We start from the raw sequence: 11,622 nt of genomic DNA, 5'->3' as shown, positions 1-11,622 counted from the left end.
TAATGAGAGAGAGACTGTCCAAACAGCTGAAGGCCTTACACTGATACTGAAGCAATGCACACAGTCGGGACGGGCAGCGGTGAGGAGAGGTGAAGGAGAGGAGCACCGAGACAAAAAGCCCAATCAGGTGACCTTGCCAGGAGTTATATCTCCTCTCTGACCACAGAGACCCCTGGGGAATGTCGTTCTTCTTCTCCTCCGAGCAGGTACCTGGATCTGGAGCATTAACACTTTATCTCTCAGTGCACTACATGATGTAATGATGTGGAATACCTGTAACCAAAAATCATCAAACCTGACAAGATTGAACATTTAAGTAACATTCAGTATTACTTAGTTGAAGATCTATGAAATGACTACACAATTCATCAAACAGATGAATATAAACAATACTTCAGAAGTTCAAATGTTTAGATGTTTGCAATTGGCCTATAACTACAAAAAGTTCTCAAATAAAACCGAGTTATCAAAGAAATATCACAAACATCATTGTAACTTTGACTTACAGTGCCAGTGAAATTATTGTTTACACTGAGCAAAGCTTTGAAGCTGATACATGTAAAGAAAGTTTTTATGTATTCATCAGAAGTCAACATTTTCTAGAAAAATCTAGGTGTTGAAAGAAATCACACAAAACCAACCAATAAAAAACCCACATAAACAAACGAATGAACAGAAAAAGCACTCCAAAAAACAGCTGGGATTTTATTATGTTCTGTTCTTGTTGCACATTTGCTTCTTAAGAAAATTTATACTATTTTGCGTGTGTAAAGGTCAAACTCTTCTTGTGGAGAAATGACTTTTTCAATTCATTCAGCTTTGGGGAGTGCTTAACCTGAAAACACAGTTTCAGTTTTAAGGATCCTCTTAATCTATTTTAATTTTTACAAGGATTTTCATTCAGCATCAGGATGTTCAGTGCACCACTAATCTATATTTGCCACACAACCATCTTTTCATCAATGGAGAATTCATATGCTGTCTCTTCACGGACTGCCATTTTGACCCCAGGTCACAGTGGTGACAGCAGGTCTTATCACAGGTATGCAATCCAGGAAAATGTCACCTCGTATTTGTTCAGTAGGTCCTGAAAAACTGGCACCTGGTATTCGTTCTGTTCCTGTGTGAGCATTCCTGGGAGACGCCAAATGAGAACTTCACAATATTCCAACATTTCCACCATTGTTTCCAACATATTGAAGCCAATATTCAGCTCCATACATAGTTCCCTGGTCATAATCTGCCAATTCATATGGATGAGCTGATCAAGATACTCTTCATTTTATGATGTGACAGTTATGCATAGCCATACAGTACATGTTTTGTCTTTTACATCACTGTCACCAATACTGAGATGCACCACCCACTCCTCACTGCACTCACATCCACTGTTTGGTCTTCATCAATATTCAGCAAATGTCAATGAATGTCAATGGGTGCCGTTTCTCCTGCATGGAGGAATTCAGTTCAGGATTTCAGAAGGTGATTTACACGTACTTTCATGTCAGATGCCATTTTGTCAAACTGCTCCTCTCCTGCCATTTGTCACATAGCAACAGAATATAACAGGATACTGGTAGAATCTTCAGCCTCTACTGCCATCCAGCCTACAACCATCTCTGACGTCATGGGTCAACATAATAAAACCAGAGGCATTACTTTTGGAGGAGCTATTATTTCTCCTTTCCTTTTCTATCTCAGTAAATATTTTTTATCTCGTCCAGCAAGTTCTATTCGTTTTCCCAGTTATCTCTCCCATCCCGCTGGGAGGGTGGGGAATGAACAAACATCCTTGTGGTGTTTAGCTGCCTGACAGGTTAAACAACAAGAATGGACCAACAAATACTGGACAGTTTAATGCATTTTAAATTAAAAAAATATAATAACAATAATTGTAGCTCAGAACTTTTCAGTTACTCCATACCATCAAGTCTTCATACTGCTGGATACTTAGTACATTTAATTTAGACAGTCTTTGTTGTAATAATGACAGTACAAGAATGCTGTTAAGTGAATGTTGCTTTCCCATGTAAAATGGGAGTGGGGGTATGTGTGTAGATTTTTGTCAAATGCATTGTTCAGCTGAAAATACCAGCATGTGCACGACATTGCTCAGAAAGTTATTTTTACTTGCCAGTTGTTAAATAAGCATAATCAGAGTCATTCATATTGAGTGGAATTTACGTTAGATGTGAGAATTAGAATAAGAGAAACAAAGTACAGATGTACAACAGTAAAGGCAATAGGGTGTTTTGTTTGTTTGTTTTGCTTGTTTTTGTTTTGTTTTATTTTTGCTTTGTTTTCACATGATACCAAGCTACCAAAGCACATAGAAATACAGCCCAGGTATATCTGTAACATAAAAGTGACTTAGAGTTTTACTGAAGGATGTTTCTTCTGAAATAGTTCTATTGTGGATGGAAATTTATTCCTTTCACATCAACACTGAAATTCATCTTAGATTTTAAATACATTCTTGAAAAGTTGTATATTTTTTTAAACTATTTTGGCAGTTTTTGCTTTTAATGAACAGAACAGTTCTAAATGTTTAAGTAGGCTCATTTGTATGACTTGGCATTTATTTCTGGAGCAGTTTATATAGCACCAGGCCTGCTGATGGCATATGAGATTCACCTGTATCTAAGGAAAGAAAGGATTCTAGCCCAGGATTCAGTAGAGTTCATTGAGAGGACTTTAAACTAGGCTTGGTAGCAAAGAGGATAAAATCAAGCTTGCTAGAGATGAGCCCATGGGTGGCATGCTAGAGTTGGAGAGGGTGAGACCAATAGCTCAGCTGAAGTATATCTGCACCAATGCATGCATCATGGGGCAACAAACAGGTGGAGCTAGAAGCCTCTGTGCAGCAGAAAAACTAGAACTTAGTCACCGTCATGATGGGATCGCTCACATGACTGGAATGCTGTAATGGAGGGATATATGCTTTTCACAAGGAATAGACAAGGAAGGAGTAGCAGTGAGGTGACTGTCAGTACTAGGGAGTGTTTGGATGCTGTAGAGCACAACACTGGTAATTATAGAGTTGATTCCTTATGGGTAAGGATCAAGAGGAAGGCCAACAAGGCTAATATCCTGGGGAGTCTGTTATAGATCAGCTAACCAGGTTGAAGAGGTGGATGAAGTATTCTTTAAGCAGCTGGCAGAAGTCACACGATGGCTTACTGTTGTTCTTGTGAGGACTCCAGCTTACCCAACACTTACCCAGGTTGTCCCACTGTGCTATAAGGTGAGAAGGGAAGAAGACTGACCCGGCCACTGTTGTGAAAGGTAACATAAAAATTTCTTACAAAGACATTAAAAACAAAAGGAGGACCAAGGAGAATCTCAGTTCTTTATTGGATGCTTATGCATCTGAGCTGGAAGACCAGGATGGGGAGCAGAATAACACCCCCCCACATGCCCCTGCCTCCCAAAATTCAGGAGGAAACAGTTACTGAACTGCTACTCCACCTGCACTGTCAAAAGTCCATGGGACCATATGGGCTCCATCGGCATATTTGTGTAGAACACCCTATGTTCCAGTTTTTGGCCACTGCTCCTTGCCCTACCACTACACACCTCTGGGAAGATCCTGGCCTCAGGAAATGTCCTCCCACACTTCAGGTTTTTATAAATGTTGATCACTGTCTTAATCAGCAGTTGGACAATAATCAAACTAGTGGTGCTTACTTGTTAAATGATGTACTCCTGGACTACACTGTGCAGTTTTCCCTTCTGTTAAAATTACCTTTGAACTTAACTATACACTGCAGTAACATATCCTATTTGCAATAGTTAAATTGTTCCTGCAATCTTCTTTGTAATTTTGTCCAGTCTGAGCAAATGCATTCTTCAAAATCTCCTTATGACTGGTGCAACAATCTTGGTTTTATTTTGTTTCTACTTATAATCAGCTAAAAAATGTGCTCAGGTTAGCACTGAATCTTCCTCTTTTTTTTTCATTTTCTCTCTTTTTTTTTTCCTTCTGTTCTTTTTCCTTCCTTTATTCTTGTTTCTTTCTAGTTGTTTTATGTTTAAAAACTAAATGCCATGAGCTACATTTATAAAGATCTTTCTTTGTTGTACATAGTGGTACTCACAAATAAACATAGAGCACTGCACTGACAATGTACCTTATGCAAAAGCTGGTAATTCAGTTGAAGGTTAATGGCTAGAATCACATGAATTTCAGTATACAAGCTATAATTAGGAGTGCCTAATGGCAGTTCATACTATATTATAAGCAGAAAACATCTGCATGTTCATCATAATGACTATGTGTCTCTCTCTGTACCTTTTTTTTTTTTTTTTTGTGCTTTAATAGCATGTTTATCACTAAGTCATAGTTTGTCATTAAATCCCAAGCTATAGGGAGAAATAAGTTTAAAATGAAGATAAATAAGTGAAGGACACCGCTTTTCTATCTCCTTTCCACCACCAGCTGAAATACTGTAAATGCACTCTGCTCTTTACAATGCTTTGTCTTACTGGGATGGGAAGTGTGAAAGACATTTATTTTGGATAGAGATATTTTCACATTTCAAGAGAGAAGCAGGTACAGCCAAAACACTATTCGTTTGCTGACTGTCTAGTTTGAGATAAAGCATTTATAAGTGAATTTCCTTTTCTCGTCCTGTTCCCACATTTTACATATGTCTTTTTGCTTGTAAACAGTCTTCAGAGGAATGAGTAGGATCCAGGTCTCCTCCTTGCAAGCACTGTTGTAATTAATGATGTACATCTGTTCTAGCTTTCTCGGTGAGCCTTGAATTTCTTTTATATATATGGCATCCTGAGAAAGCATTGAAGGCCTGGAGGCACTTTTGGCATCAAACAAACAACTAATAATGCAGTTGGATGCTTGAGTCATAAGTTGCTGGTAAAAAAAATGACTTGTCTCAGGGTATGTTTTTACTGTAAGAAATGTGTTTCTGCAAGGCAATGAATTAGTATATGATGTGAGTCAAGATTCAAGGTAAAAAGGATTCACAAGGGCAGCTCAGTGTGAGGACTGCAGCAATTTGTGGTTTTTAGATCGCAACAGATTTCTTTTCATATCCTAATTTTAATCCTTGAGCTGATCATTTTGATAACATTTTTTTCTTTTTAATTTTTCAGATTTTTCAATTGATTTTGAATTTCTTTTTGTATGTTTGTTTATCAGATTTCTCCATCTGACTAATTTTTTTTTCTTAGTACCCTAGTCTTCTACCAAATTCTCAGTGACTGAATATAATTCTTGCTTTCTGTTTTTGCTGATATATGGTGAATACATTTATGGATGTCATTTTTAGGCCTTAACACTATTAATATCTTTGGGGATTTATGTTCATGCTTTTAGAGCTGCTGTAATTTGCATATCTATTACAGTGACCACAACTCAGAGGCCCAGTATGTTGACCACTGCTTTTCTCTTTTATCAGGTTTTTCTAGACCTAATGGAAAGTCTTCAGCCAGTATCAGTTTTCAACATAAAAAAGAAACAAACCTCAAGCTAAATGCAGACTAATGGCAACTGTTTAAAATTCAATCTTACTGTATTAATCCGGGTCAGGGAGTTACTACCTATTGTGTTTTCAAGTCTTTGTTTAGCTTGTTACATAGTAAACAAGAAAGGCTGAATGGGGATTCAGTCTTAGGGGGATAACATGAATGTTTTATCCTTGATTAAGTAGGTGTTAGTTCTTATGTTTTCTTCTATCTCTTTCAATAAACACCTCAGGGACAAAAGATTTTCTACGGTGAAATGTAAAACTTACTACAACACAGAATAAATTCTGCCAATTTTTTGCATTATAAATGAAGTTCATTAGCGTAACCAATACATATACATTTCTATAAAAGTGTATTTTTGTTGTATGTGTTTATATATCAAAGGAGCTCTCACCACATTTTAAAATGCAGCAAAAGTGAAGCATAGAACTGTCTTATCTCCTGAAATTGTTAATTTTATTTTAGAGAACAATGATCCTATTTGCGGATGTTGTGATGAATTGTGAAAATCAATTCAAAATTCAAAAACTCTTATTTTATATGATGTGGAAAAGCACAAAGGTATTTAGTAATTATCTCTTCTCTTCATATATTAATTCCAGAATGTAATAAGAACTCATGATTATTATTTCTTGCATAATAAAGTTTGTTTTATATACTCAATACATGCAGTATAAAATACGGTTAAAGTGAAAATCACTGCAAGTGATAGAACAGGTTGAGCTAGAAGGAAATTTAAAGCTTTTAAATCCAGCCATTTGTCCTCCCTGTCTGACACCTTTTCAATGAGATCAGGTTGTTCAAAGCCTTATCTAACCTGGCCAAATTCCAGGGTGGGGCATTCACATCTTCTCTTGGCAGCATTTTCTAGTGCCATACCATGCTCATGGTAATGAATTTCTTCTAGACTTAAATATAAATCTACCCTCTTTTAGTTTAAAACCAGTACCCACTGTCCTATCACAACTCCCTGATAAAGAGTCCCACCCCAGCTTCCTGACAGGCCCCCAACAGTAACTGTAAGCCCACAAGGTCTTCCCTGAGCCTTCTCTTCTCCAGGCTGAACAATCCCAACTCTCTGCCTTTCTTCATAGAAGAGATGCTTCAGCTCTCTATGCATCTATGTGGCCCTCCTCTGGACTCACTCCAACATATCCGTGCTCTTATCATGTTGGGGGTCCCAGAGTTTAGCACAGTTCACTTTAACCCATACTTCTTTTGACACAGCAGAGTATACAGTTGGCTCTATAGACTGTAAGTTCATAACACCCCCAAGTTCTTCTCTGTGGGGCTACTCTCAGTTGATTCTCCACCCAACCTGAATTTGTGCTTTGGGATTGCCCTGACCCAGTTGAAGGACCTTGCACTTGGCCTTGTTGAACTACATGGCATTCATACAAACCCATATGTCACATCCATCAGGGTCCTTCTGGATGTTATCCCCTTCCTCCAGAGTGTCAGCTGCATTACACTGCTTGGTATCATTCATTAAATTTGTGAGAGTGAACTCTGTCCCACTGTCACTATCACCAACAAAGATGTTAAATAATGCTGGTCCCAGTATCGATCTCTGAGAATACCACTTGTCACTGCTCTACACCTGAACACTGAGCTGCTGACTGAAACTCTTGATGCATGAACATCCTGCCAATTCCTTATCCATTGAGTGGTCCATTTGTCAAATCCATGTCTCTCCAATTTAGAGACAAGGACATCATGCAGGACATTGCCAAATGCTTTGCACAAGCCCAGGTAGATGGCATTACAGTGACACACGAGTTGCCCCTAATAAAGCCACATTGCCTGTCTCCAGTCACATCTCTGTTTTTCATGTGCTTTAGTATAGTTCCCAGGAAGACATGCTCCATGATCTTCTTGGGCACAAAGGTGAAACTGATAGGTCTGCAGTTAGCTTGGACTTCCTTATTACTCTTTTTAAAAGTACGTCATGTTAATCAATGCCAATATTTCAAATCAGTATTTGTCCCCGAAAGCTGAAAATGTAAGTCTTAAGGTTTCACTATCATAATCTATCGTTTTAATCTATATCTTAGTCTTCAAGCTTTAAGTGCAGTTGAGATGCTTGTCCTGATACATTCATGAAAATGACAGGCATTTTGGTTTTCTCATTATGCCTTTACCATTAAAAACCAACAGTTGCACAGGATTAATGGCTAAATGGTAGAGTGTTCCTTTCTCTAACTGTATATCTTTCACTTGACTAGCAAACCTAGTGGTTGGGTTATCAAATGTCTGTTTTGCTTTGAAAATTAACTAAACACAAAAATCTCTATTTTCATATTGTACCTGCCTTTTATCAGACTGTTTGTCTCAGGCAACATTTAAGGGTTTATTGATCTTTAGCAGGTTTCAGAGGTGTACCTAGAGAAATGCATCCATTGAATTAAAAGATGAAGATTACTCAATTACAAGGTATGTGCATCTACATGGAGATGGACCTAGTTAAATATAATTAATAATAATAATAATAATAATAATAATAATAATAATAATAATAATAATAATAATAATAATAATAATATCATTAAAATATAACTAAATATGACAAATCAAATTTGAAAAAAATAATTTAAAACTGAAATCAGTTCTTCCAATAAAAGTAGTCACTGCTTAAAGAGACTTCATCTGTAATGAAAGATACATGGGAAAGTTATTACTTCAAACCTATTCATATTCTGCTACATTGCCTTCTCTGTTTATATTTTCCCCTGTCAATAACATAGCAGAGACCATTGCAGTTATTACAATGAATAGGTCACCATTTTTTGCATGGTAAAATTGTCTGTCTGAAAATTCTCTACTAAGAAGTAATTAAAGTTTTCAGAGGAAAATAACATCTCTTTCTTTATTTGCATATGTAGTCTTATGCACATCCAAGGAAATCTGAAACATGTCCATCATTTCACAAAGATCATTTAAAAAGGACAAAATTCACCTAAGTCTTCTCTTCAGTGGATGGGAAAATGTATTCATTACAAGAGATAACAGTGCTCCTTCAGTAGTACTTTTCTACTTAATACATACAGAACACATTACATTCCACTTATCTAAGTGTGACTGTGTCTTTCCTGACCAATACAAATGAAAATCTATTACTAATGCTTTTGAAGTACAAACATTATTTTTAATTCATAGGGCAGGAAACTGTCCAGTTTGAAACCTTCAACCTCTGGCAGCGGCCCATTACCAGAACAAAAGTAGTCTGAAACATTTTCCTCTGAGTGACACTGAAATATTTAATAGTCTGAGTAAAGCAGGTGATATCAGAAGATGTAATGAAAGCAGACATTTGTGAACTCTCTATATAATATTACCTGTGTGTCTAATACAAAGGTTGCATTATGGATCATCAGCTAATTATATGTGACAACATCACCAGTAGTTATATTTTAATTAATATGCAACAGTCAGCACCAGATATAAATCCTTGATTCTCATGAGTTTTATGAAAATTAATATATATATATATATAATTCTTTCATAAAAGAAAAAACTACACCATTACTCACAACTTTGATGCAGAACATCTCAATAAGAATGTTGATCGCCTTTTTTTTCTTCCTACTAAAACAATTTTTGTGGGCTGAGTGCTTTCTTCCTTTTCAGAAGTAAGGCTTCTGTGATATGCTCACCCACTTTTATCAGTCTTTAAAGTAAGATAAATTGGAAGCTTCATTCTGAAATATAAGTGAAATCTAGAAGATGCTTCCACTGATTGTTTCCATTTTGCTCAAACTCAACATTCAGAAATACAAATTTATTATGCTGATAGAAAATCATATACAGAAACAGTTGGGAAATAAGCTACACTTCAATCTGAAATTCGACAGAACTTTAATTTTATTCTCTATATGACTCACTTTTGACAATAGCCATCAAACTTTTACGTATATGTCTGAATATCATTCTGTACAATAGAGTTAAATATTTGGGGGGTCTTATAAGTGAAAGCCATTTAATGAATTCAAGAACTCACTTTTATTTATCTCATTATACTATTTTAATGATATGAATATCTGACTTTAAATATAGAAGACAGTTTATCTTGCTGAAACAATATTGATCTGCACATCATTAAAAAGACAAGGGCATCGAAACAATTCATTGCAGCTACAAGAATGGCTGTGATGTGATAAAATTACTCATTCTGAACATATTAAAGACACCAGCAGTGTAAGGCACTCCTTAGCAGTGTCTTGGCATATGATTCTGCTCATTTTCTTTACTGTAATGACTTACGGGCCTTTTGAATACATTACACTCCATGTTAACACACCAGCCCTGATCTAAAGGTTTCAAGTCAGGTTTGATTCCTGTAATTACAGCATGAGACAGAAAAGTCACTTAAAAATCATGATCATCTAATGTGAAACCCTGGAAAATAACACAGGAAAAATGACATTGGTGTTACATATAGAATTCTTATATACAGAATTACATACAGAACTCTGTAGTACACAAAATATCTGTAAGTAGCGGCTGTGAAGAGTATAACTACATCTCTATTACATTTACAATGACTAGCAAGCAATTATATTGTCATATCATATTTGCTTACTAATAAAAAATAGTTGTCACAACCATTATGCTTTAATTTATTTATGTTACCATCTTTCCTTTATTATGAAGATTACTGTAGTTTCTCTAAGTTTGTGCACATAAATGTATAGTCTACATCACTGAATTCCCTTAGCAAGATTGACATTTTCCCTTTACGCCAAAATTAAAAAGATAAGATAGGAAGAAAAATGTAGAATAAAACTGCAGAATAATTTCTACCCTTAATGGTTAACATATTTAGGCTAAAATCCTTCAAAAGTTTTTCAGTGACTTTTCTGATTTGCAGTTTTTTAGTTGTGCTTTAATAAGTACTGAGCATATGCAGATATTCCTGAAATCAAATAGACATCAACTCTTCTGAAGATGAAGCCTGATTCACAACAAATTAAAAACGACAACAGTAATAGCAAACAAAAACAAGAGCAGTTTAGAGTCACTTTTGAAGGTACTTTTTCCGGTTCTTAGCTCTAAAAAATACAGTCTGGAGACAGTTCTACCTTCTGTATTGTGTAATGTTTATGTTCATAGGGAATGCTTATGTTCATGGGGATGTCTTAATGGGAACAATTTTCCTGAAGCAGTGCCCATGCTACTGAATCATGTTAGCCTTGAGGAGGTATTGTTTTTATGTAAAACTAAAAACAGCTTCCTTTGATGTTGACCTCCGAGTGAGATATTTTTGCAAATGGATTTGAAGCTTTTGAATACTTCTTCATCATTTACCATTTCATCATGTGTCATTTACCTCATAAATTTCTGCCTTGAAATATCACAATTCCACTACCAGCATGGAGTGTGGCAGAGGCTGCCCAACACTCTGTGAGGTAGAATTAGAGTAATATTAGTGGATCCTATTTTAAGCACCATTGGTTTTCAAATAATTTCACCATATCATAGAGGGTTTTATGTCTTTTGTCACTGAAGGACAATATCATGCTGAAATTCAAGGTTGTATTTTCCTCATAAAACATGGTCTCCCTTCCACCATGTTTGTCAACTTCTTTTAGGTGATATCCTTCTTGTGTTGTGGAACCCAAAACTGCACACAGTACTCAAGGTGAGATCACATCAAAGCTGACTGATAGTAGAAAAATTGCATCTTCTCACAAGTTAGCAAGATTGTGCTTCACATGCCCCAGGATATGGTTGGCCCTTTTGGCTGCCAGAGCACAATATCTGACTCCAATTCGCCTTACCATCAACCAAAACCCTCAGATCCCTTTTTGCAGGACCACACTACAGCTGCTTGTCCACCATCATATACAAACATCCAGGTTTGCCCCTTAAAGATTCTGGTATTTGGTCTTGTTAAATTTCATGTGGTTGGTGATTACCCAGTAATCCAGTCTCTTAGGATCTCTCTACCAAGCCTGTCTACTCTGAAGCAAATCAACAATTCCTACTGATATATTAGTCCTTGGTAATTTAAGATCTCTAAACTATTTAAGAGATCCCAGGGGAAAAAAAAAAAAAAAAAAAAAAAAAAAAACAATGCACAGAATTGTAAAACAGTTATGTATTTCTCATGGTAACAAGTTTATGTTCATGTCA

The sequence above is a fragment of the Coturnix japonica genome, chromosome 8 (genome assembly GCF_001577835.2).
Source record: "Coturnix japonica isolate 7356 chromosome 8, Coturnix japonica 2.1, whole genome shotgun sequence".
Taxonomy (NCBI): domain Eukaryota; kingdom Metazoa; phylum Chordata; class Aves; order Galliformes; family Phasianidae; genus Coturnix; species Coturnix japonica.
The sequence above is the reverse complement of the archived record's forward strand: the minus strand, read 5'-3'. Positions refer to the sequence as shown.